The 27,116-nt window shown below is 44.6% G+C and overlaps 1 protein-coding gene across 2 annotated transcripts in view; it reads left to right on the top strand.

The window, feature by feature from the left end:
• B9D1 (B9 domain containing 1) overlaps positions 1-27,116 on the top strand; it is a 180,494-nt gene that overhangs the window by 82,129 nt on the left and 71,249 nt on the right. The window lies entirely within an intron of this gene.

Here is a 27,116-nt window from a genome sequence, read left to right as displayed (position 1 = left end):
GGCCGCGCATGCGCGGTCGGAAAAAGCGGACCGTCGTGAGCAAAAAACGTTACATGTAGCGTTTTTTGGTCCCGACGGTCAGCCACAACACGGCGCAACCGTCGCACGACGGTTGCGACGTGTGTCAATCCGTCGCAATACGTCGCTTAATGTTAGTCTATGGGGAAAAAACGCATCCTGCAAACACTTTTGCAGGATGCGTTTTTTCGGCAAAACGACGCATTGTGGCAGATTGCAGTTAACGCTAGTGTGAAAGTAGCCTAAGTGTCTGGTTTTGTTTCTGTGGCACACATGCTGTGTGCTTAATAATTCTGTGCTATTCAGTGTTTTTTGTCCAGCTTAGATTGTGTCAGTATTTTCTCAGTCTTGTTGGATTCTCTGGAGTGGCAGATATACATTCCATGTCTTTAGTTAGATTGTGGAACTTTTTGTATTATCTGCTGTGGATATTTTTGGAAGGGTTTTAATACTGACCGCTTAGTATTCTGTCCTATCTTTCCCTATTTAGCTAGAGTGGCCTCTTTTGCTGAATCCTGTTTTCTGCCTGCGTGTGTCTTTCGTCTCCTACTCACAGTCAATATTCGTGGGGGGCTGCCTATCCTTTGGGGTTCTGCTCTGAGGCAAGGTAGTATTCCTATTTCTATCTATAGGGGTATTTAGTCCTCCGGCTGTGTCGAGGTGTCTAGGATGTGTTAGGTACACCCCACGGCTACTTCTAGTTGCGGTGTTAGTTCAGGTTTTGCGGTCAGTACAGTTTCCACCTACTCCAGAGAAAGTTCATGCGGCTCCAAAGTCACCGGATCATAACAGTCTGGCCTGTGGGGCAGGTTGGCAAGACGGAAGCCTTTTCTTACAAAAAAAAACAAAACAATCCTAGCCCAGCTATGTTTTGCCAAAACCTACATCAAGTCTGACTAAAACATGTGGAAAAATGTGTGATGGTTTGATGAGTCCAAGGTGAACCTTTTTGCCATAGTTCCAAATGTATGTGCAAAAAAAAAATTGCACATCAGCAAAAGAACACCATACCCACAGTGAAGCACGGTGGAAGAAATCATTTTACTTTCGGGGCTGTTTTTCGGCAGCTGGAATTGGGGCTTTAGTCAAGGTGAAGGGGAATAGGAACAGTTCCAATTATCAGTCAATTGTGCAACAAAACCTTTAGGCTTCTGAAAGCTAAAAAGGTAAAGATGAAGGGGAATTTTACCTTTAAGCATGACAATGACCCTAAGAATACCTCCAGATCAACAAAAGAATGACTAGATGACCAGAAGAAGATCAAAGTGTTGGAATGGCCCAGACCTGAATCCAATTGAAAATCTGTGGGTGACCTGGAGAGGCCAGGACCCAACCACAGTTCCTCCAATCATGGCCTCCCTATTCCACCACAGATCAGGCCTCCCCACTTTGCCCCCGATCAGATCCCCCCACACTCCTCTCCAGGACCGGATGTTCCCACTCGGGGTGATTCTGGTAATAGACATTTAGGCAGGGGTGTATATAGGGGGATGGTGGAGTGTGCCACATGCTGGATCGCCCACAAGCTTCTCCGCCTTTGCCAGCGTGGAACACATATGGGGCGAAGACTATGAAATTCTTAAGAAAAGCAATTTCATTTGGCAGAGGAAGAGGAGAGGGACCGATCAGGCGTCCTGCTGGAAGAGACGGCCTCATAATAACGTCTGCAAGGAAAACAGAAGGTTCTGATCTGTCACAGCCCAGAGAATCATCATGAGCAGCCGCAATATATTTTTATTGATAGGGCATGTGGGTGACCTTTTAGTGATGAATCCGCCATCAGAGAACGTTCCTCAGCTCTTCTGACCTGAATTCTTACTGACCCTTGTGATCGCCTTGTCTCCTGCAGTCTGAGAAGATGGAAGGAAGAAACTGAGGCCTTTAGATATCAGATGATTGCACTTGTGACCGTAGCTTCCATATTTCATATGCCCCCTTTTGCTTTAACCTGGGGAAATTCAATGAAGTTGGATGCTGGAGGAAAAATGACTTCCTCTCTTTTTCTCTGATAGTATCACATCTACTTCAAGAACCTATCTGGTGTGATGTGGGTCAAAGTCCTCTCCCCATAATCAGTGCCATATGTCCCTAAAACAGTGCCACTGTCCACCTCGCCAAATAATAATGCCTGGACGGATGATTGACTCTTCCCCATTAATTACATATAATCCGAAAAAAGGAGTCACAAAACTGCCATTAAAGGTGTATAAAAGTTACAACATTTATTAACAACCATTATATATTAAAATGCTCAGATGAAATACAAAACTCATAATCATAATAGGGTAATATTGTGAATCACGGATATAGGTAACAAAAACCACATAACACACCTAAAGTCTACGACTTGAGGTCACAGGTTCACTTGGAAAAAGTATACTAAAGGTACGGTAATTGCACATTACTAGTCCCACTAAGGACCCATACAAATTGCAAGTCTATATTAACATATAGGACCGGACCTCACCCATATGGTGGTCCTATATGTTAATATAGACTTGCAATTTGTATGGGTCCTTAGTGGGACTAGTAATGTGCAATTACCTTTAGTATACTTTTTCCAAGTGAACCTGTGACCTCAAGTCGTAGACTTTAGGTGTGTTATGTGGTTTTTGTTACCTATATCCGTGATTCACAATATTACCCTATCATGATTATGAGTTTTGTATTTCATCTGAGCATTTTAATATATAATGGTTGTTAATAAATGTTGTAACTTTTATACACCTTTAATGGCAGTTTTGTGACTCCTTTTTTCGGATTATATGTACTATTGGGGAGTTTTGTTCTGTCCGTTTGAGGACTTATATGTGGCTCTGATCTAATTATTTATTCCCCATTAATTAGCAGCTTTGCTCCGGAGCGCACAACTCTCGGCAAGTCTCCACAGCGGCCTCAGGTGCTTATGGTACCTGTCAGGAGATATTGACATGAAGTCCGTGATCGGAGCCACATGAGACTGTTGGTGGCAGATTCCCTCCTGCCTCCCGCTGAGATGCTTCTCCCCCACCATCACCTTACAGGATTTGGTCGTTAGCCTCCTCTGTTGTACCTCGTGGCACATGGGATGGAATCGATCATCAATGAATTTTTATGACTATTTTGCTCATTTAAAGGGACATGGCCCCAGACAAGGGCAGACCCCATGTCCTACTACACTGTAGATGTGGAACATGTGTTGCACTGTATATATAACATTTGTGTGTTATGGTTGCACTGTCCGGACCCCTGGGCTGGGGCTATGGAGCCAGCTGCCGATTGGTGGGGCAAGCTGGTGGCAAGGAAGGTCATCATGCAGGGTTAACACCAAGAAATCATGAAATCATGTCAGAGACAAAATCAGGAAGAAAGTGGGTGAAGAAAATGCAAGGCGAGATATGAAAACAGGATAAATCACCAGGAGCAAGAACTAGGGCTGTAGACCAGGTACGATGACCGTATTGACTGGCAGTAGATGTCCGAGGCTCATGGGTATAAATAGCTGACAGCCTCGCCCCGGGGGGTCTCAGGAAGGAGTACTGAGAACCAGACAAGTATTTACCAGCACCAAATGTCCCAGGAATAAAATAGGACTGACGTTCTCATGCATTGCCCGCAACAAAGGCGCATCACCGCGCGCTGCCAAAGTGTACAAGGGCCAGGAACCTGGAAAGATGTTACACGTCTATAAACTGTATCTTCGGGGTATATGTCTGCACTGTATACATGGGGTATGCGTCTGCACTGTATACATGGGGTATATACAGTATACATGGGGTATGGTTCTGCACTGTGTACATGGGGTATGCGTCTGCACTGTGTACATGGGGTATGCGTCTGCACTGTGTACATGGGGTATGCGTCTGCACTGTATACATGGGGTATGGTTCTGCACTGTATACATAGGGTATGCGTCTGAACTGTATACATGGGGTATGCATCTGCACTGTGTACATGGGGTATGGTTCTGCACTGTATACATGGGGTATGCGTCTGCACTGTATACATGGGGTATGCATCTGCACTGTACATGGGGTATGGTTCTGCACTGTATACATGGGGTATGCGTCTGCACTGTATACATGGGGTATGCGTCTGCACTGTGTACATGGGGTATGGTTCTGCACTGTATACATGGGGTATGGGTCTGCACTGCATACATGGGGTATGGGTCTGCACTGTATACATGGGGTATGCATCTGCACTGTGTACATGGGGTATGGTTCTGCACTGTATACATGGGGTATGGGTCTGCACTGCATACATGGGGTATGGTTTTGCACTGTATACATGGGGTATGCGTCTGCACTGTATACATGGTATGCATCTGCACTGTGTACATGGGGTATGGTTCTGCACTGTATACATGGGGTATGGGTCTGCACTGCATACATGGGGTATGGGTCTGCACTGTATACATGGGGTATGGGTCTGCACTGCATACAGTACAGACCAAAAGTTTGGACACACCTCATTTAAAGATTTTTCTGTATTTTCATGACTATGAAAATTGTACATTCACACTGAAGGCATCAAAACTATGAATTAACACATGTGGAATTATATACTTAACAAAAAAGTGTGAAACAACTGAAATTATGTCTTATATTCTAGGTTCTCCAAAGTAGCCACCTTTTGCTTTGATGACTGCTTTGCACACTCTTGGCATTCTCTTGATGAGTTTCAAGAGGTAGTCACCGGGAATGGTCTTCCAACAATCTTGAAGGAGTTCCCAGAGATGCTTAGCACTTGTTGGCCCTTTTGCCTTCACTCTGTGGTCCAGCTCACCCCAAACCATCTCGATTGGGTTCGGGTCTGGTGACTGTGGAGGCCAGGTCATCTGGTGTAGCTCCCCATCACTCTCCTTCTTGGTCAAATAGCCCTTACACAGCCTGGAGGTGTGTTTGGGGTCATTGTCCTGTTGAAAAATAAATGATGGTCCAACTAAATGCAAACTGGATGGAATGGCATGCCGCTGCAAGATGCTTTGGTAGCCATGCTGGTTCAGTATGCCTTCAGTTTTGAATAAATCCCCAACAGTGTCACCAGCAAAGCACCCCCACACCATCACACCTCCTCCTCCATGCTTCACGGTGGGAACCAGGCATGTAGAGTCCATCCGTTCACCTTTTCTGCGTCGCACAAAGACATGGTGGTTGGAACCAAAGATCTCAAATTTTGACTCCTCAAACCAAAGCACAGACTTCCACTGGTCTAATGTCCATTCCTTGTGTTCTTTAGCCCAAACAAGTCTCTTCTGCTTGTTGCCTGTCCTTAGCAGTGGTTTCCTAGCAGCTGTTTTACCATGAAGGCCTGCTGCACAAAGTCTCCTCTTAACAGTTGTTGTAGAGATGTGTCTGCTGCTAGAACTCTGTGTGGCATTGACCTGGTCTCTAATCTGAGCTGCTGTTAACCTGCGATTTCTGAGGCTGGTGACTCGGATAAACTTATCCTCAGAAGCAGAGGTGACTCTTGGTCTTCCTTTCCTGGGGTGGTCCTCATGTGAGCCAGTTTCTTCGTAGCGCTTGATGGTTTTTGCCACTGCACTTGGGGACATTTTCAAAGTTTTCCCAATTTTTCGGACTGACTGACCTTAATTTCTTAAAGGGACACTGTCACCCACTCCAGCCGTTATAAACTAAAAGAGCCACCTTGTGCAGCAGTAATGCTGCAGTCTAACAAGGTGACTCTTTTAGTTTTTGTTGCTGATATTCCCACAATAAAGGTATTTATAATTTTGCTCAAATACCTATCTTTGTACCTGGAGGCAGGTCTGAAGCCTCCTCTTTGAAGCGCCCAACTGCCGTCAGTCATCTCTTCTGGGGCGATTGTCGCCGCCCCCTCAGCGCTGTTTTCGTCTGAAATCCGGCACCTGCGCTCTGCTCTTCTGCCTGGAGCAGGCGCATAGAGCATTGGCCGTTCTAGCTCTGATGCCGGGTTCCGGTCTGCGCCTGTGCGGGCAGTGCGGCCACCCTGTTACTGAATCCCCGCCCCTCCCCGCACTGTGCATAATGCATTAACACAGGCGCCGGATTTCGGACAAAAACAGCGCTGAGGGGGCGGCGACAATCGCCCCAGAAGAGATGACTGACACCTTTCACTCCCTACTCAGGCCAAAGGCACAAGCCCCTATCACAGACATTTGTGCTGATGACCTGGCCTCCCACTTTATAGAGAAAATAGACAATATCCGTCGGGAAATCCGCTCCCAGACACCAAGTGCAATGACTCCCATTCCTCCCTGCATCTCCCCTGGCTCACTCTCCACATTCGATCCCATCACAGAAGAAGAAGTCTCCAAGCTCCTCTCCTCTTCTCGTCCAACTACATGCACCACCGACCCCATTCCCTCACACCTCCTCCAGTCTCTCTCTCCAGTCGTCACAACTCACCTATCTACAATCTTTAATCTCTCCCTCTCCTCTGGCATTTTCCCCTCCTCCTTCAAACACTCTATCATTACTCCATTACTAAAAAAACCCACCCTTGACCCATCATGCGCAAACAACTACAGACCGTTCTCCAATCTCCCCTTCATCTCAAAACTCCTGGAGCGCCTAGTCTACTCCCGCCTTACCCGTTACCTCTCCACTCATTCCCTCCTAGACCCTTCACAGTCCGGGTTCCACCCCCTACATTCAACAGAAACTGCACTCATCAAGGTGACCAATGACCTTCTGACAGCAAAATGTAACGGTGACCACTCTCTGCTCATTCTCCTCGATCTTTCTGCAGCTTTCGACACTGTTGACCACCCTCTCCTACTCTCTAGGCTCCAGTCACTAGGCATCAAGGACACTGCTCTCTCCTGGTTCTCTTCCTATCTTTCTGAACGCTCCTTCAGTGCTCTGTTCTCCGGCTCCACTTCAGCTCTTCCTCTCACTGTCGGGGTACCTCAGGGCTCAGTCCTTGGCCCCCTTCTCTTCTCCCTCTACACGGCCCCAATTGGACAGACTATCAGCAGATTTGGCTTTCAGTACCATCTTTATGCTGATGACACAACTATATACGTCAGCCCCTGACCTTACCCCCGCTGTACTACAGAACGCCACTGACTGTCTGTCTGCAGTCTCTAACATCATGTCCGCTCTCTATCTGAAACTCAACCTCTCCAAAACTGAACTTCTTCTGCTCCCGCCTTCTACTAGCCTCCCTAAATCTGACATCTCCCTCTCCGTGGGTGGCACCATAATAACACCCCGGCAGCAGGCACGCTGTCTGGGTGTTATGTTTGACTCCGATCTCTCCTTCACCTCCCACATACAATCTCTTGCCCGCTCGTGCCGCTTACACCTAAAGAACATCTCTAGAATACGCCCTTTTCTCACCATGGAGACCACAAAAACTCTCACTGTCGCCCTAATCCACTCCCGTCTGGACTACTGCAACTCTCTATTAATTGGCCTCCCCCTCACGCGACTTTCCCCTCTCCAGTCTATCCTTAATGCAGCAGCTAGGGTCGTCCATCTGGCTAATCGTTACTCGGACGTGTCTGCTCTTCGCCAGTCGTTACACTGGCTGCCCATTCATTACAGGATACAATTCAAAGTACTTGTTCTCACCCACAAAGCTCTCCACAGTGCGGCACCCCCTTACATCTCCTCCCTCATTTCTGTCTATCGGCCTAGCAGACCGCTGAGCTCTGCAAACGACTTTCGACTAACCTCTGCACTAATCCGTACCTCCCACTCACAACTCCAAGACTTCTCCCGTGCTGCGCCAATCCTCTGGAATGCTCTACCCCAAGATATTAGGACCATCCACAACTTGCATAGTTTTAGGCGCTCGCTCAAAACTCATTTGTTCAGAGCGGCCTATCACGTTCCCTAATCAGTCATTTTATGTTTGTGTGTGTGTGTAGCCCATTCACTATCTCTATCTACCCCCCACCCCCTGAAGATGGCTGGACCATCATTGTAAATACATCATTGTAAATACACACCTGTACTTTGTATCTCCACCACCTCATTGTAGATTGTAAGCTCTCACGAGCAGGGTCGTCTTATTTTGTCTTATTTTGCTTTATTACTGTATTATTAACATTGTTACCTATGACTGTTGTGTTTGAAACTGTTAAACTATAAAGCGCTGCGTAATATGTTGGCGCTATATAAATAAAGATTATTATTATTATTATAGTCATGAAAATACAGAAAAATCTTTAAATGAGATGTGTCCAAACTTTTGGTCTGTACTGTATATGGGGTATATACACTATACATGGGGTATGCGTCTGCACTGTATACATGGGGTATGGGTCTGCACTGTATACATGGGGTATGGTTCTGCACTGTATACATGGGGTATGCGTCTGCACTGTGTACATGGGGTATGCATCTGCATTGTGTACATGGGGTATGGGTCTGCGCTGTATACATGGGGTATGCGTCTGCACTGTGTACATGGGGTATGCGTCTGCACTGTGTACATGGGGTATGCGTCTGCACTGTGTACATGGGGTATGCGTCTGCACTGTGTACATGGGGTATGCGTCTGCACTGTATACATGGGGTATGCGTCTGCACTGTGTACATGGGGTATGGTTCTGCACTGTATACATGGGGTATGCGTCTGCATTGTGTACATGGGGTATGGGTCTGCGCTGTATACATGGGGTATGCGTCTGCATTGTGTACATGGGGTATGGGTCTGCACTGTATACATGGGGTATGCGTCTGCACTGTGTACATGGGGTATGGTTCTGCACTGTATACATGGGGTATGCGTCTGCACTGTATACATGGGGTATGCGTCTGCACTGTATACATGGGGTATGCGTCTGCACTGTGTACATGGGGTATGGGTCTGTACTGTGTACATGGGGTATGGTTCTGCACTGTATACATGGGGTATGCATCTGCACTGTGTACATGGGGTATGGTTCTGCACTGTATACATGGGGTATGGTTCTGCACTGTATACATGGGGTATGCGTCTGCACTGTATACATGGGGTATGCGTCTGCATTGTGTACATGGGGTATGGGTCTGCGCTGTATACATGGGGTATGCCTCTGCACTGTGTACATGGGGTATGGTTCTGCACTGTATACATGGGGTATGCGTCTGCACTGTATACATGGGGTATGCGTCTGCACTGTATACATGGGGTATGTGTCTGCATTGTGTACATGGGGTATGCGTCTGCACTGTGTACATGGGGTATTCCTCTGCACTGTGTACATGGGGTATGCGTCTGCACTGTGTACATGGGGTATGCGTCTGCACTGTATACATGGGGTATGCGTCTGCACTGTATACATGGGGTATGCGTCTGCACTGTATACATGGGGTATGCGTCTGCACTGTGTACATGGGGTATGCGTCTGCACTGTGTACATGGGGTATGCGTCTGCACTGTGTACATGGGGTATTCCTCTGCACTGTGTACATGGGGTATGGTTCTGCACTGTGTACATGGGGTATGGTTCTGCACTGTGTACATGGGGTATGTGTCTGCACTGTATACATGGGGTATGCGTCTGCACTGTATACATGGGGTATGCGTCTGCACTGTATACATGGGGTATGCGTCTGCACTGTATACATGGGGTATGCGTCTGCACTGTGTACATGGGGTATGCGTCTGCACTGTATACATGGGGTATGCGTCTGCACTGTATACATGGGGTATGCGTCTGCACTGTATACATGGGGTATGCGTCTGCACTGTGTACATGGGGTATGCGTCTGCACTGTGTACATGGGGTATGCGTCTGCACTGTGTACATGGGGTATGCGTCTGCACTGTGTACATGGGGTATGCGTCTGCACTGTGTACATGGGGTATGCGTCTGCACTGTATACATGGGGTATGCGTCTGCACTGTATACATGGGGTATGCGTCTGCACTGTATACATGGGGTATGCGTCTGCACTGTATACATGGGGTATGCGTCTGCACTGTATACATGGGGTATGCGTCTGCACTGTATACATGGGGTATGCGTCTGCACTGTATACATGGGGTATGCGTCTGCACTATATATATGGGGTATGCGTCTGCACTGCATATATGGGGTATATACACTATACATGGGGTATGCGTCTGCACTGCATATATGGGGTATATACACTACATGGTGTATGCGTCTGCACTGTATATATAAGGTATGTTGCTGCACTGTATACATGGGGTATGCGTCTGCGCTGTATATATGGGGTATATACACTATACATGGGGTATGTGTCTGCACTATATATAAGGTATGTTGCTGCACTGTATACATGGGGTATGCGTCTGCGCTGTATATATGGGGTATATACACTATACATGGGGTATGTGTCTGCACTGTATATATAAGGTATGTGACTGCAGTGTATCTGTGGCGTATGTTGCTGCACTGTATATATGGGGCAATAGCCCTAATGTCTGCTATACCAGCTGCTGTCACCCATCTTTCCCAAGCACAGAGACACACCATATCCATGATGTTCTAGGTCCTCCAGTTGGGGTCATTTCGATAAATTCTTGCTTCCCGCACCGGACAGCCACATAGTGAACACTAAATTCTGCACCTTGTTACCAATGTTGTCCGGCACTGCACGTTGCACTGCAGAATTAATTGTTCTCGTGCCTGGAGTCCACCTGCATTGCCCTGCTGTGCTAGAACAGTGCCTTGCCGTCTGCTGGCTGTCATTCGTCAGGTTACTGTGCTGATATCTTATTAATTCATTGTTCTAACTATGGGGGTCAGCAATAAACAATAAAAATTGGGTGAATTTAAAGGGATTGCTCTTCTACCATCTTTGAATCACAAAATTCCCATTACTTCATCGCCATCTAGTGGATCACATGTGAACTTCAAATGGGATTACAGGTAGAATATAAAGGACAAATGTCCATCATTCCCATGGACTCTGTTGCGTCCTTGAAAATGTCCCTTTTTTTCTGCATGTTGGTGTATCACTTTGCCCCTTAGTTCCCCTTTTTTTACCCCTAGTTTGCTGATGATCTTTTTTTCCTTACTGGATGTTAAAGGGAACCTGTCAGCAGGATTGTGCTCAGTAACCTAGAGAGAGTGTCAGGTCGGCGCTGTTATACTGATTACAATGATACCTGGGGTGAAGAAATCCGTCTTGTGGTTCTTGTGTAATCACCCTAAATAGTCAACATGGCTCCCCCGCTCAACGTCAGCAGTCCCTGAAAAACTCTAGTGTCCCATATGCTAGGCAATATACAACATACAATAAACAAATATATATATACTCCACATCAATAAAAATCCATCCTCAGGGAATGCGGACATTGTTGTCTCATGCAGTACACAACCAGTACTTGCCAGAAATTCCTGCAGCTCCTTTAATGTTGCTGTCGGCCTCTTGTCAGTTTAAAGGGACAATTTTCTTGTCTTTTAATCATTTTTGAGGGACATCCAGTTCTAGGGAATGTCATTGTTGTGCCAAATTTAAGCCACGTATTGATGACATCTTCAGTTTTCTATGGTAAATCTAATGTCTTGGAAACTTTTGTCCCCTCCTGACTGATCACTTTCACCAATGAGATCCCTTTTCTTTGTTGTCAGCTGTTTACGGACCATGGATTTTACTTTACAATGCAACTGAAAGAAAATGTCAGGAAAATTCTCCTAGAACATTAAAACATTATATGGGATTAATCCGAATAGCTGTAAATGACTGCGGCCGTGTACCGAGTATTATGTAACATGAGGGTAAGTGTGATTGGCTAATTCTGAGGATTATGATTTATACTGATGTGAAGTGTATAAATGTATATATATATATATATATATATATATAATTTTGTTTATTTTATGTTGTATATTGGCTAGCATAGGGGACTCTAGGGTTTTTCATGTGCCACATCGACTATTTAGGGTGCCAACCTATTTATCTGGGCACTTTACAGATTATTAATTTTCACACTGTATGGCACTATTTATCTGGGTGGGCACTTTACAAACTATTACTTTGCCCACTGTATAGCACTATTTATCTGGGCACTTAACAGACTATTAATTTGCCCACTATGTGGCACTATTTATCTGGGCACTTTACAGACAATTAATTTGCACACTGCATGGTACTATTTATCTGGGTGAGTACTTTACAAACTATTAATTTGCCCACTATTTATCTGGCTGGGCACTTTACAAACTATTTGCCCAATGTATGGCACTATTTATCTGGCCATTTTACACTGTTAATTTGCCCACTGTATGGCACAATTTATCTGGGCTCTTTACAGACTATTAATTTGCCCACTGCATGGCACTATTTATCTGGGCTCTTTACAGACTATTAATTTGCCTACTGTATAGTACTATTTATCTGGGCTCTTTACAGACTATTAATTTGCCTACTGTATAGTACTATTTATCTGGGCTCTTTACAGACTATTAATTTGCCCACTGTATGGCACAATTTATCTGGGCTCTTTACAGACTATTAATTTGCCTACTGTATAGTACTATTTATCTGGGCACTTTACAGACTATTAATTTGCCTACTGTATAGTACTATTTATCTGGGCTCTTAACAGACTATTAATTTGCCCACTGTATGGCACAATTTATCTGGGCTCTTTACAGACTATTAATTTGCCTACTGTATAGTACTATTTATCTGGGCACTTTACAGACTATTAATTTGCCTACTGTATAGTACTATTTATCTGGGCTCTTAACAGACTATTAATTTGCCCACTGTATGGCACAATTTATCTGGGTACTTTACAGACTATTAATTTGCCTACTGTATAGTACTATTTATCTGGGCTCTTTACAGACTATTAATTTGCCCACTGCATGGCACAATTTATCTGGGTACTTTACAGACTATTAATTTGCCTACTGTATAGTACAATTTATCTGGGTACTTTACAGACTATTAATTTGCCTACTGTATAGTACTATTTATCTGGGCTCTTTACAGACTATTAATTTGCCCACTGCATGCCACAATTTATCTGGGTACTTTACAGACTATTAATTTGCCCACTGCATGGCACTATTTATCTGGGCTCTTTACAGACTATTAATTTGCCTACTGTATAGTACTATTTATCTGGGCTCTTTACAAACTATTAATTTGCCCACTGTATGGCACTATTTATCTGAGTGTTATGTGTCATTGTCCAGGCGCAGAATGCACTATTGATTTGAGCACTGGAGAGAAACGGGGGGAGAAACAAGTGGGGAGAACCATTTGTGGAACCCACAAAACACGACCAATTGATCCAATGTAAAAAGATTTTATTGAACATGAAATTCAGGATACAGACAACGTGGGGAACGTGTGTAACCCCGGACAAAAAGCGCAATGTGCAAAAAACAGCGCTGTAACCTGGACACACCACACTACATATAGATGTACTTATTATACTCTGCTCAAAAAATGGTATATAGCATGGATCATACTGCTACTAATATATTACACTCACCAAGTGTTTTGCCATAATATATAGTATTACGGTGCCTAAATAAAATCTTTTTACATTGGATCAATTGGTCGTGTTTTGTGGGCTCCACAAATGGTTCTCCCCACTTGTTTCTCCCCCCGTTTCTCTCCATGGTAAATTGGCGAGTGATCCGTTTAATGTCCATCTTTTCTAGCAAACGCTATACATGTGTATGTGTATATATAGGCTTATACATGCAATTTATTATAGATAAAATGGCTGCTAGGCGCTATTCTTTGCACGGTGTATTGATTTGAGCACTGTATGGCACAATCTGGGTACTCTGTTATTGGTGCTCACCAGTTCTTATACCTTTTGATTGACAGGTCTAACGTGTATCAAAAATACATACAATAAAACAAAATCGCCATGTAGCAGTCATGGAGAGGCGTATGTTCCCTGAGTAGGAGACGGCAGTGTCATGTTCTGTACACGTGAATGACGCCACAGATTATGATTAGATTCCCAGAAAGCGCTAATAATCATTGGGGGATTAGGAAAGCGTTGGCCTCATTACTAGAAATCTCCTGTGTAGCTATAACAGTACCATAGCGACTCATAATAGCATCAGTTACACAGTCTAACCACCAGGTGGCGATCAACACTTTCCTCAATTTAGAAAGAAAAAAATGGAAACCCGCCTAAGGGTTAGTTCTATTATATTACCCCAATGTGCACAGCTTCCTGCCTAACCATGGTGTCTAAACATGCGCTATGTCCGATGTATGGCAGTATTATGTTATGGGATAATGGCACTACTATATGGACACTGTATAGCACAATTCTAGACATTGCACGGCACTATTATGTAAACTTTGTACGTCATTATTATTATTATTATTATTATTTATTTATATAGCACCATTAATTCCATGGTGCTGTACAAAAGGGGTTACATACAGAGTCATTATTACATATGCACTATATGGCACTATGATATAGGCAATTTATGGCACTATTATGTAAGCAATATGTTATAATATAGACTTTGTATAACACTGCAGGCACTATATGGCACTATGATAAAGGACACCATTATGGAAGCACTATAATGTTATTATTTTACTGTCGGCACTATATGGAATGATTATATAGGACATTTATGGCACTATATGGTAAAATTAAGTAGAAGCTGCAGTATTACGGTAAGTAGGTGGTGTATGGCACCATTATGGCAGCACTATGTGGTTCTTACAATGTAAGTACTGAATGGCATTAATACATTGGGTCCTATATGGCACTCATGTGTCGGCCATTTTAACTCTAATATGCAGACAGTATATGGCACTATTATGTTGACAGTGTATAGCACCATTATGTAAACATTGTATGGAATTATTATTATGCGTTATACGGACAACGATATAAACAATTTATGGCACTATTGTGTAGACACTCTATGGCACCACTACGTAGGCACTATATGGCAGTGTAAAGGACAATTATTCCACATCTGTATAGTAACCGAATGGCATCATTATGTGAGCACTATTTGGAACTTTTATTTAGGACATATATAGCACCATCTGGGTTAATTATGTAGTATTATTTTGGCAGTGAGAATTGTATGGCATCAATACAGTGCACCCTATATGGCACTGATGTTACTCTAATGTCGGCACTGTATAACACCGTTATGTAGACACCATATGGCACCATAATGTGGACTTTGTATGGCATTATTATCCTATATGGCAATATTAAGCACTTTCTGGCACAACTATGTGGGCGCTGTATGGCACTATTATGTTTTGCAAAGTCAACTACTATTGGGGTATTCTATAGGTAAGTGATTGGTAAGACCCAACTAATCGGATCACCATCGAATCCAAGAGCTAAATGGTCCTTGTCTAGAAGGGTGTTACTGTATGGCAGCAATATGTATGCACTGTATAGCAGTATTATGCATGCACTGTATTACATTGCTTTGTGGGCACTGACTGGCAATATTATGCATTTACTATATTACAGTATTTTGTGGCTGTTGTATGACCACTATTTTATAGCCAGGACTCTTTCTACCGCCATACGGTGCTCACTCTGGAGGTGATGTTAATAATTTATTGCGTTTTCTGACACTTTCAAGTAATATAATCAGGAACCTTTAACAATTTGAGGATCAGCGGCGGCGTCAGCGCAGATCTCACGCTCAGTCAATCCTTTACATGAATCATTGGAGGTAATTGCGGTGAATTATACCTCCGACCGGACGCAAATCACTGTCAATTACTCTGCATGATTCTTAATTGCTGCAGCTTGACAATTAATCAATAGGCCCCTGCTAATGACGCTTTAAAGCGTGGGCACGCTGCAAACACAGGAGATCGGCCACACTTATCCCTCCAAGCGGGAAATTGGGTTCTGGCTCATTAAAACCAAAAACTTCAGAAAATTAAAAATAAATAAATGTAAAAAAAACGGTAGGTGAACAGGGTCCTAGTGCTACCGGCATCATTCACTTCTGATTTAAACAGCGCAGGATAACTAATTTAAAAGGGTTTTTCCCCCATCGTCATAGATGGACATTGTTGGATAGAGCTTGTAAATACAATCAGTTCTGCAATTCACTGCTTATTAAAATTTTCAGCCGTTCTTGAGATATTAACACTTTTCTTTTGTTCACAGCTCATTGCCTTGGAGACCGACCACCGCTGCTAGACAGCAGAACATCTGCAATGCTTACAAGCTCTTTTCTATTGAGCTTGTAACCGCTGTTTTTGAAGTTTGCCAGGATCGCTGGACCTCCTAATTCCGGCCAACTTCAGCACACTAATTACAATCTAGACATCAGCGGTGGTCTATTTCCTAGGCAACGAGCTATACCGTAATTAAACGTGTAAATATCTCAAGAACAGCTGCAAATTTTAATAAGCAGTAAATTGCAAAATTGCTTGTTTTTACATGAACTATCTGAGGATGGGAATAAATAACCCTTTAATTGACACCTGAGGGTCCACAATGGCTTGCACTCTGGTATTAGGAAAGTAGCAAAATTCTGGATTTAGCTTTCATACTGAAAAGAGAAGAAAAAGTAATCTATCTTAGGATGAAGTGTTTGCAAACTTACCTGACATATATATTATATACACACACACAGTACAGACCAAAGGTTTGGACACACCTTCTCATTTAAAGAGAACCTGTCACCCCCAAAATCGATGGTGAGGTAAGCTCACCGGCATCATGGGCTTATCTACAGCATTCTGTAATGCTGTAGATAAGCCCCCCGATGTTACCTTAAAGAGGAGAAAAAGAGGTTAGAATATACTCTCCCAGGGGCGGTCCCACTGCGGTCCGGTCAAATGGGTGTCTCAGGTCCGCTCCGGCGCCTCCTATCATCATTCCATGACGTCCTCTTCTGGTCTTCACGCCACGGCTCCGGCGCAGGCGTACTTTGTCTGCCCTGTTGAGGGCAGAGCAAAGTACTGCAGTGCGCAGGCGCCGGGCCTCTCTGACCTTTTCGGCGCCTGCGCACTGCAGTAGTTTGCTCTGCCCTCAACAGGGCAGACAAAGTACGCCTGCGCCAGAGCCGCGGCGTGAAGACCAGAAGAGGACATCATGGAATGAAGATGGGAGGCGCTGGACCGGACCTGAGACGCCCATCGGAGCGGGACTGCCCCTGGGTGAGTATAATCTAACGTCTTTTTCTCCTCTTTCAGGTAACATCGGCGGCTTATCTACAGCATTACAGAATGCTGTAGATAAGCCCCTGATGACGGTGAGCTTTGGGGGGTGACAGGTTCCCTTTAAAGATTTTTCTGTATTTTCATGACTATGAAAATTGTACATTCACACTGAAGGCATCAAAACTATGAAGTAACACATGTGGAATTATATACTTAATTTCAGTTGTTTCATACGTTTTTGTTATGTCTTATATTCTAGGTTCTTCAAAGTAGCCACCTTTTTCTTTGATGACTGCTTTGCACACTCTTGGCATTCTCTTGATGAGCTTCAAGAGGTAGTCACCGGGAATGGTCTTCCAACAATCTTGAAGGAGTTCCCAAAGATGCTTAGCACTTGTTGGCCCTTTTGCCTTCACTCTGCGGTCCAGCTCACCCCAAACCATCTCGATTGGGTTCAGGTCTGGTGACTGTGGAGGCCAGGTTATCTGGCGTAGCACCCCATCACTCTCCTCCTTGGTCAGATAGTCCTTACACAGCCTGGAGGTGTGTTTGGGGTCATTGTCCTGTTGAAAAATAAATGATCGTCCAACTAAACGCAAACCGGATGGAATAGCATGCCGCTGCAAGATGCTGTGGTAGCCATGCTGGTTCAGTATGCCTTTAATTTTGAATAAATCCCCAACTGTGACACCAGCAAAGCACCCCCACACCGTCACACCTCCTTCTCCATGCTTCATGGTGGGAACCAGGCATGTAGAGTCCATCCGTTCACCTTTTCTGCGTCGCACAAAGACACGGTGGATGGAACCAAAGATCTCAAATTTGGACTCATCAGACCAAAGCACAGATTTCCACTGGTCTAATGTCCATTCCTTGTGTTCTTTAGCCCAAACAAGTCTCTTCTGCTTGTTGCCTGTCCTTAGCAGTGGTTTCCTAGCAGCTATGTTACCCTGAAGGCCTGCTGTACCAAGTCTCCTCTTAACAGTTGTTGTAGAGATGTGTCTGCTGCTAGAACTCTGTGTGGCATTGACCTGGTCTCTAATCTGAGCTGCTGTTAACCTGCGATTTCTGAGGTTGGTGACTCAGATAAACTTATCCTCAGAAGCAGAGGTGACTCTTGGTCTTCCTTTCCTGGGGCGGTCCTCATGTGAGCCAGTTTCTTTGCAGCGCTTGATGGTTTTTGCCACTGCACTTGGGGACACTTTCAAAGTTTGCCCAATTTTTCGGACTGACTGACCTTCATTTCTTAAAGTAATGATGGCCACTCATTTTTCTTTACTTAGCTGTTTTTTTCTTGCCATAATACAAATTCTAACAGTCTATTCAGTAGGACTATCAGCTGTGTATCCACCAGACTTCTGCACAACACAACTGATGGTCCCAACCCCATTTATAAGGCAAGAAATCCCACTTATTAAACCTGACAGGGCACACCTGTGAAGTGAAAACCATTCCCGGTGACTACCTCTTGAAGCTCATCAAGAGAATGCCAAGAGTGTGCAAAGCAGTCATCAAAGCAAAAGGTGGCTACTTTGAAGAACCTAGAATATAAGACATATTTTCAGTTGTTTCACACTTTTTTGTTAAGCATATAATTCCACATGATGGGTGTCTCAGGTCCGCTCCGGCGCCTCCTATCTTCATTCCATGACGTCCTCTTCTGGTCTTCACGCCGCGGCTCCGGCGCAGGCATACTTTGTCTGCCCTGTTGAGGGCAGAGCAAAGGACTGCAGTGCGCAGGCGCCGGGCCTCTCTGACATCATAGTTTTGATGCCTTCAGTGTGAATGTACAATTTTCATAGTCTTGAAAATACAGAAAAATCTTTCAATGAGAAAGTGTGTCCAAACTTTTGGTCTGTACTGTACATATATATATATACACACGTGTGTGTGTGTATATATTTATATGTACCGATATATATATATATATATATATATATATATATATATATATATATATATATATATATATATATATATACTGTATATCTACTGTTGTGAAATTGGATTCTGGGCTCCCCCGGTGGCCACTGGTGGAATTGAACTTGTGTGCATCATCCTCTCTGTTCACCTGTTCCCATCAGGATGTGGGAGTCTCTATATAACCTTGCTCCTCTGTCAGTTTCATGCCGGTCAACAATGTAATCAGAAGCCTTTCTTTGCATGTTCCTGCTACTAGACAACTCCCAGCTAAGTTGGACTTTCGTCCTTGTTTGTTTTTGCATTTTGTTCCAGTTCACAGCTGCTGTTTCGTTACTGTGTCTGGAAAGCTCTTGTGATCTGAAATTGCCACTCTGGTGTTATGAGTTAATACTAGAGTCTTAAAGTAATTTCTGGATGGTGTTTTGATAGGGTTTTCAGCTGACCATGAAAGTGCCCTTTCTGTCTTCCTGCTATCTAGTAAACGGACCTCGATTTTGCTAAACCTATTTTCATACTACGTTTGTCATTTCATCTTAAATCACCGCCAATATATGTGGGGGCCTCTGTCTGCCTTTTGGGGAAATTTCTCTAGAGGTGAGCCAGGACTGTATTTTCCTCTGCTAGGATTAGTTAGTCCTCCGGCTGGCGCTGGGCGTCTAGGGATAAAACGTAGGCACGCTACCCGGCCACTGTTAATTGTGCGGCAGGTTTAGTTCATGGTCAGTTTAGATTCCATCTTCCAAGAGCTAGTTCTTATATATGCTGGGCTATGTTCTCTCGCCATTGAGAATCATGACAGTTTGACCGGCCCAAAAGGGTTAAATTATTGGCTGAGAAAGGAGAGAAAAAAGAAGTCTGCTGAAAATTTTTATTTTTTTTTTTTCTCGTTCTGAGTGTGCTCATAATTGAATCACTTGCTAGTCTGCCTATACTGCAGCCTTCCTCTCTTTCTCTCCTTCTAATCCTTGAATGGCTCTGTGTTCACCTGTTTGAAATGGATCTTCAGAGTGTAGCTACAGGTTTGAATAATCTCGCCACGAAGGTACAAAATTTGCAAGATTTTGTTGTTCATGCACCTATGTCTGAACCTAGAATTCCTTTGCCTGAATTTTTTTCAGGGAATAGATCTTGCTTTCAAAATTTTAAAAATAATTGCAAATTGTTTTTGTCCCTGAAGTCTCGCTCTGCCGGAGATCCTGCACAGCAGGTCAGGATTGTAATTTCCTTGCTCCGGGGCGACCCTCAAGATTGGGCTTTTGCATTGACACCAGGGGATCCTGCGTTGCTCAATGTGGATGCGTTTTTTCTGGCCTTGGGGTTGCTTTATGAGGAACCTCATTTAGAGCTTCAGGCGGAAAAAGCTTTGATGTCCCTATCTCAGGGGCAAGATGAAGCTGAAATATACTGCCAAAAATTCCGTAAATGGTCTGTGCTTACTCAGTGGAATGAGTGCGCCCTGGCGGCGATTTTCAGAGAAGGTCTCTCTGATGCCATTAAGGATGTTATGGTGGGGTTCCCTGTGCCTGCGGGTCTGAATGAGTCCATGACAATGGCTATTCAGATCGATAGGCGTCTGCGGGAGCGCAAACCTGTGCACCATTTGGCGGTGTCTACTGAGAAGACGCCAGAAAATATGCAATGTGATAGAATTCTGTCCAGAAGCGAGCGGCAGAATTTTAGACGAAAAAATGGGTTGTGCTTCTATTGTGGTGATTCAACTCATGTTATATCAGCATGCTCTAAGCGTACTAAGAAGCTTGACAAGTCTGTTTCAATTAGCACTTTACAGTCTAAGTTTATTCTATCTGTGACCCTGATTTGTTCTTTATCATCTATTACCGCGGACGCCTATGTCGACTCTGGCGCCGCTTTGAGTCTTATGGATTGGTCCTTTGCCAAACGCTGTGGGTATGATTTGGAGCCTTTGGAAGCTCCTATACCTCTGAAGGGGATTGACTCCACCCCATTGGCTAGTAATAAACCACAATACTGGACACAAGTAACTATGCGTATTAATCCGGATCACCAGGAGATTATTCGCTTTCTGGTGCTGTATAATCTACATGATGTTTTGGTGCTAGGATTGCCATGGCTGCAATCTCATAACCCAGTCCTCGACTGGAAAGCTATGTCTGTGTTAAGCTGGGGATGTAAAGGGACTCATGGGGACGTACCTTTGGTTTCCATTTCATCATCTATTCCCTCTGAGATTCCTGAATTCTTGTCTGACTATCGTGACGTTTTTGAAGAACCCAAGCTTGGTTCACTACCTCCGCATCGGGAGTGCGATTGTGCCATAGATTTGATCCCGGGTAGTAAATACCCTAAGGGTCGTTTATTTAATCTGTCTGTGCCTGAACACGCTGCTATGCGAGAATATATAAAGGAGTCCTTGGAAAAGGGACATATTCGTCCTTCGTCATCTCCCTTAGGAGCCGGTTTTTTCTTTGTGTCTAAGAAAGATGGCTCTTTGAGGCCGTGTATTGATTATCGGCTTTTGAATAAAATCACGGTTAAATATCAATATCCGTTACCACTGCTGACTGATTTGTTTGCTCGTATAAAGGGGGCCAAGTGGTTCTCTAAGATTGATCTCCGTGGGGCGTATAATTTGGTGCGAATCAAGCAGGGGGATGAGTGGAAAACCGCATTTAATACGCCCGAGGGCCACTTTGAGTATTTGGTGATGCCTTTTGGTCTTTCAAATGCCCCTTCAGTCTTCCAGTCCTTTATGCATGACATTTTCCGCGATTATTTGGATAAATTTATGATTGTGTATCTGGATGATATTCTGATTTTTTCGGATGACTGGGACTCTCATGTCCAGCAGGTCAGGAGGGTTTTTCAGGTTTTGCGGTCTAATTCCTTGTGTGTGAAGGGTTCTAAGTGCGTTTTTGGGGTTCAAAAGATTTCCTTCTTGGGATACATTTTTTCCCCCTCTTCCATCGAGATGGATCCTGTCAAGGTTCAGGCTATTTGTGATTGGACGCAACCCTCTTCTCTTAAGAGTCTTCAGAAATTTTTGGGCTTTGCTAACTTTTATCGTCGATTTATTGCTGGTTTTTCTGATGTTGTTAAACCATTGAGTGATTTGACTAAGAAGGGTGCTGATGTTGCTGATTGGTCCCCTGATGCTGTGGAGGCCTTTCGGGAGCTTAAGCGCCGCTTTTCTTCCGCCCCTGTGTTGCGTCAGCCTGATGTTGCTCTTCCTTTTCAGGTTGAGGTCGACGCTTCTGAAATCGGAGCTGGGGCGGTGTTGTCGCAGAGAAGTTCCGACTGCCCCGTGATGAGACCTTGTGCTTTTTTTTCCCGTAAATTTTCGCCCGCCGAGCGGAATTATGATATTGGGAATCGGGAGCTTTTGGCCATGAAGTGGGCTTTTGAGGAGTGGCGTCACTGGCTTGAGGGGGCCAGACATCAGGTGGTGGTATTGACTGACCACAAAAATTTAATTTACCTTGAGTCTGCCAGGCGCCTGAATCCTAGACAGGCGCGCTGGTCGTTGTTTTTCTCTCGGTTTAATTTTGTGGTGTCATACCTACCGGGTTCTAAGAATGTTAAGGCGGATGCCCTTTCTAGGAGTTTTGAGCCTGACTCCCCTGGTAATTCTGAGCCCACAGGTATCCTTAAGGATGGAGTGATATTGTCTGCCGTTTCTCCAGACCTGTGGCGGGCCTTGCAGGAGTTTCAGGCGGATAGACCGGATCGTTGCCCACCTGGTAGACTGTTTGTTCCTGATGATTGGACCAGTAGAGTCATTTCTGAGGTTCATTCTTCTGCGTTGGCAGGTCATCCTGGAATCTTTGGTACCAGGGATTTGGTGGCAAGGTCCTTCTGGTGGCCTTCCCTGTCACGAGATGTGCGAGGCTTTGTGCAGTCTTGTGACGTTTGTGCTCGGGCCAAGCCTTGTTGTTCTCGGGCTAGTGGATTGTTGTTGCCCTTGCCTATTCCGAAGAGGCCTTGGACGCACATCTCGATGGATTTTATTTCGGATCTGCCTGTTTCTCAGAAGATGTCTGTCATCTGGGTGGTGTGTGACCGTTTCTCTAAGATGGTCCATTTGGTTCCCTTGCCTAAGTTGCCTTCTTCTTCCGAGTTGGTTCCTCTGTTTTTTCAAAATGTTGTTCGTTTGCATGGTATTCCGGAGAATATCGTTTCTGACAGAGGGACCCAATTCGTGTCTAGATTTTGGCGGGCATTCTGTGCTAGGATGGGCATAGATTTGTCTTTTTCGTCTGCTTTCCATCCTCAGACTAATGGCCAGACCGAGCGGACTAATCAGACCTTGGAGACATATTTGAGGTGTTTTGTGTCTGCGGATCAGGATGATTGGGTTGCTTTTTTGCCATTGGCGGAGTTCGCCCTCAATAATCGGGCCAGCTCTGCCACCTTGGTGTCCCCGTTTTTCTGTAATTCGGGGTTTCATCCTCGATTTTCCTCCGGTCAGGTGGAATCTTCGGATTGTCCTGGAGTGGATGCTGTGGTGGAGAGGTTGCATCAGATTTGGGGGCAGGTAGTGGACAATTTGAAGTTGTCCCAGGAGAAGACTCAGCTTTTTGCCAACCGCCGTCGTCGTGTTGGTCCTCGGCTTTGTGTTGGGGACTTGGTGTGGTTGTCTTCTCGTTTTGTCCCTATGAGGGTTTCTTCTCCTAAGTTTAAGCCTCGGTTCATCGGCCCGTACAAGATATTGGAGATTCTTAACCCTGTGTCCTTCCGTTTGGACCTCCCTGCATCTTTTTCTATTCATAATGTTTTTCATCGGTCATTATTGCGCAGGTATGAGGTACCGGTTGTGCCTTCCGTTGAGCCTCCTGCTCCGGTGTTGGTTGAGGGTGAGTTGGAGTACGTTGTGGAAAAGATCTTAGACTCCCGTGTTTCCAGACGGAAACTCCAGTATCTGGTCAAATGGAAGGGATACGGTCAGGAGGATAATTCTTGGGTGACTGCCTCTGATGTTCATGCCTCCGATCTTGTCCGTGCCTTTCATAGGGCTCATCCTGATCGCCCTGGTGGTTCTGGTGAGGGTTTGGTGCCCCCTCCTTGAGGGGGGGGTACTGTTGTGAAATTGGATTCTGGGCTCCCCCGGTGGCCACTGGTGGAATTGAACTTGTGTGCATCATCCTCTCTGTTCACCTGTTCCCATCAGGATGTGGGAGTCTCTATATAACCTTGCTCCTCTGTCAGTTTCATGCCGGTCAACAATGTAATCAGAAGCCTTTCTTTGCATGTTCCTGCTACTAGACAACTCCCAGCTAAGTTGGACTTTCGTCCTTGTTTGTTTTTGCATTTTGTTCCAGTTCACAGCTGCTGTTTCGTTACTGTGTCTGGAAAGCTCTTGTGATCTGAAATTGCCACTCTGGTGTTATGAGTTAATACTAGAGTCTTAAAGTAATTTCTGGATGGTGTTTTGATAGGGTTTTCAGCTGACCATGAAAGTGCCCTTTCTGTCTTCCTGCTATCTAGTAAACGGACCTCGATTTTGCTAAACCTATTTTCATACTACGTTTGTCATTTCATCTTAAATCACCGCCAATATATGTGGGGGCCTCTGTCTGCCTTTTGGGGAAATTTCTCTAGAGGTGAGCCAGGACTGTATTTTCCTCTGCTAGGATTAGTTAGTCCTCCGGCTGGCGCTGGGCTACTAGGGATAAAACGTAGGCTACGCTACCCGGCTACTGTTAGTTGTGCGGCAGGTTTAGTTCATGGTCAGTTTAGATTCCATCTTCCAAGAGCTAGTTCTTATATATGCTGGGCTATGTTCTCTCGCCATTGAGAATCATGACAATCTACTATATAAATATATATATATCTACTATATAATTGTCTAAGGGTCACTTCCGTCTGTCCTTCTGTCTGTCTGTCACGGATATTCATTGGTCGCAGCCTCTGTCTGTCATGGAAATCCAAGTCGCTGATTGGTCGCGGCAAAACAGCCACGACCAATCAGCGATGGGCACAGTCCGGCGGCAAAATGGCTGCTCCTTCCTCCCTGCACTCAGTGCCCGCTCCATAATCCCCTCCAGTCAGCGCTCACACAGGGTTAATGGCAGCGCTAACAGACCGCGTTATGCTGCTGTGTAATGCACTCCGTTAACGCTGCTATTAACCCTGTGTGACCAACTTTTTACTGTTGATGCTGCCTATGCATCAAACAGGCCTTTCCCACTCCTCGCGACGCTCCGGTGACCGCTCCATGCATTGCGATCTCGCGAGATGATGACGTAGCGGTCTTGCGAGACCGCTACGTCAACATTTCGCAAGACCGAAATGCACTCTTGAGACCAGAGCGCGCGAGGAGCGTCGGTAACCGCTTCGCCTGGATCCGGGGGCCAACGGAAGGTGAGTATATAACTATTTTTTATTTTAATTCTTTTTTTTTTAACAGGGATATGATGCCCACATTGCTATATACTACATGGGCTGTGCAATATACTACGTGGGTGTGCAATATACTACGTGGGCTGTGCAATATACTACGTGGCTGCTATTTACTACGTGGGCTGTTATATACTACGTGGCTGCTATTTACTACGTGGGCTGTTATATACTACGTGGCTGGGCTATATACTACGTGGCTGTGCAATATACTACGTGGCTGCTATTTACTACGTGGGCTGTTATATACTACGTGGCTGCTATTTACTATGTGGGCTGTTATATACTACGTGGCTGTGCTATATACTACGTGGCTGTGCTATATACTACGTGGCTGCTATTTACTACGTGGGCTGTTATATACTACGTGGCTGCTATTTACTATGTGGGCTGTTATATACTACGTGGCTGTGCTATATACTACGTGGCTGTGCTATATACTACGTGGCTGCTATTTACTATGTGGGCTGTTATATACTATGTGGCTGTGCAATATACTACGTGGCTGCTATTTACTACGTGGGCTGTTATATACTACGTGGCTGGGCTATATACTACGTGGCTGTGCAATATACTACGTGGCTGCTATTTACTACGTGGGCTGTTATATACTACGTGGCTGCTATTTACTATGTGGGCTGTTATATACTACGTGGCTGTGCTATATACTACGTGGCTGTGCTATATACTACGTGGCTGCTATTTACTACGTGGGCGCTATTTACTATGTGGGCTGTTATATACTACGTGGCTGTGCTATATACTACGTGGCTGTGCTATATACTACGTGGCTGCTATTTACTACGTGGGCTGTTATATACTACGTGGCTGCTATTTACTATGTGGGCTGTTATATACTACGTGGCTGTGCTATATACTACGTGGCTGTGCTATATACTACGTGGCTGCTATTTACTATGTGGGCTGTTATATACTATGTGGCTGTGCAATATACTACGTGGCTGCTATTTACTACGTGGGCTGTTATATACTACGTGGCTGGGCTATATACTACGTGGCTGTGCAATATACTACGTGGCTGCTATTTACTACGTGGGCTGTTATATACTACGTGGCTGCTATTTACTATGTGGGCTGTTATATACTACGTGGCTGTGCTATATACTACTTGGCTGTGCTATATACTACGTGGCTGCTATTTACTACGTGGGCTGTTATATACTACGTGGCTGCTATTTACTATGTGGGCTGTTATATACTACGTGGCTGTGCTATATACTACGTGGCTGTGCTATATACTACGTGGCTGCTATTTACTATGTGGGCTGTTATATACTATGTGGCTGTGCAATATACTATGTGGCTGCTATTTACTACGTGGGCTGTTATATACTACGTGGCTGTGCTATATACTACGTGGCTGTGCAATATACTACGTGGCTGCTATATACTACTTGGCCGGCCGCGAACAATCAGCGACAGGCGCAGTCCGAATCCTGTGTATTCAATGTATTATTCTAAAATCTTCATAAACTACATACATATTCTAGAATACCCGATGCGTTAGAATCAGGCCACCATCTAGTGTGTGTGTATATATATATATATATATATATATATATATATATATATATATATATACACACACACACACACACACACACACACACACACACACACACACACACACACACACACATATACAGTATATATACACATTATATACATATACACACACACATCTATATATATAATTGTCTAAGGGTTTTTCCGTCTGTCTGTCTGTCCTGGAAATCCCGCGTCTCTGACGGGCAC

The sequence above is a fragment of the Ranitomeya variabilis genome, chromosome 7 (genome assembly GCF_051348905.1).
Source record: "Ranitomeya variabilis isolate aRanVar5 chromosome 7, aRanVar5.hap1, whole genome shotgun sequence".
In the NCBI taxonomy this organism is placed as follows: Eukaryota; Metazoa; Chordata; class Amphibia; order Anura; family Dendrobatidae; genus Ranitomeya; species Ranitomeya variabilis.
Note: the sequence above shows the minus strand (reverse complement) of the source record. Positions and strands in the feature narration are given on the sequence as shown.